Below are 1447 nucleotides of genomic sequence, written 5' to 3'. Positions count from 1 at the left end.
AAGCCATGCTGAAACTGCTGGAACAGGGTCAGGAGCCACAGGGTCAGGGTCTGGCGCCATCTGGAGACTGGCTCTCCTGTTTGTTTCTGGTTTACTTTGTGTTTCGTTTCTCTTTCAGAGCACTCTGATTTAGAAACTTAACTCAAGCTGACTTTACTGAGGTCACAGGGATTTTCAACCCTTCCCAAAATGGAAGTCTCTTCCTCTTAACTCCAGAAGTCTGAGCCAGAGACTACTAGACCCCTTCCTGCATCACAGTGAAGCCTGGTTCAGTGACAAGGACCTCTGATCCTTTCTTGCCTGCAGTTCTTGGGAAATAGAGAACCCTGGGAGACTTCTAGCCTGGGTTGGGGAGATACTTCATGATCATCTCAGGGACATTCAGGCATCAAGACTACACTGTGTGATAAAGTAAAGGTGATACTGTGGGACACAAGTACCCAGCCATTTGTCCTGACCCACAGAAGGCACACTGTAGGCATGACTGGCTCAGCTTCATAGCAGAGTCAATATTTATTTCTAGGCTGGTCATGTATGATTCCCAGTGTGAGATGTTGACCATGGGGACAGGGAGAAGCAGAAGGACAGCAATGGCAAAGTCCTGTGATCCTGGAAGTACTCTTCAAGTCTACTTTTTAAAAGGCAGGAAGACAGAGAGCTTTGTGTGATACTGTAGTTGCCATAATTTCACATCTCCAGGCAGATCAGAGGTTTGTCCTTAAGCTGAAGGTTCCCCTTAAAGGAACTTTTCTACCACTGTAATGGTTTCAAATATAACCAGAGCAGCAGTTTCTTCTTGACTCCTGGAAGCTATAGCAAATCAGTGGTGTTGAGTGCCAACTTTATTAAAAAAATTTTTTTTTTTGCTGTATAGTATATAATTATATCCAATGGTTCATTTTAACTATTTGAAACATTGGAGAGTTACCCATTTGGCCCATTAAAAAATTAGTTTATTACTTGAGGGGCGTATATCTATGCCACAGCATATGTGTAGAAGCCATGTGGTCACAGGGGTCTATCCTCTACTGCTGCCTTGGGTTCCTGGGATCCAGGCCAGACAGTTAGGCTTCTGTGGCAAGAAGTTTTAAGCCCTGAATCTTCATCCTGGTCCACCTCCTTTTTAAAAAATAAAACTGTAACTTACTTATTATTTTGTCTTGGTTATAGTTTTGAAAGAAAAGCTGCCAATTCTTTATTTAACATATGCAAATATAGGAGTATTTCTTTATAACATATTAGTACTTTTTCAAGTTCTGAGTAGAAACTATTTTTTCAAAACTAGGACTTCCTAGATCAGCAGTTAGAATTCCCCTGAATTCTGTTCCTGGGAGCCACACTGTGTAGCTCATAACTGCCTATAACTCCAGCTACAGAGGAAAGTGTTGCCTCTTTTCTCTGTGGGCACCCACATACACATACACATAAATCTTTAAGAAAGGAAGAA

General features: G+C 41.9%; 1 pseudogene; it reads left to right on the top strand.

Moving 5' to 3' along the window:
- Positions 1 to 1447, top strand: part of LOC116100011 — a 92744-nt pseudogene that overhangs the window by 11313 nt on the left and 79984 nt on the right.

The sequence above is a fragment of the Mastomys coucha genome, unplaced genomic scaffold (genome assembly GCF_008632895.1).
Source record: "Mastomys coucha isolate ucsf_1 unplaced genomic scaffold, UCSF_Mcou_1 pScaffold20, whole genome shotgun sequence".
NCBI classification, from domain to species: domain Eukaryota; kingdom Metazoa; phylum Chordata; class Mammalia; order Rodentia; family Muridae; genus Mastomys; species Mastomys coucha.
This window is presented reverse-complemented; position numbering and strand designations above follow the sequence as displayed.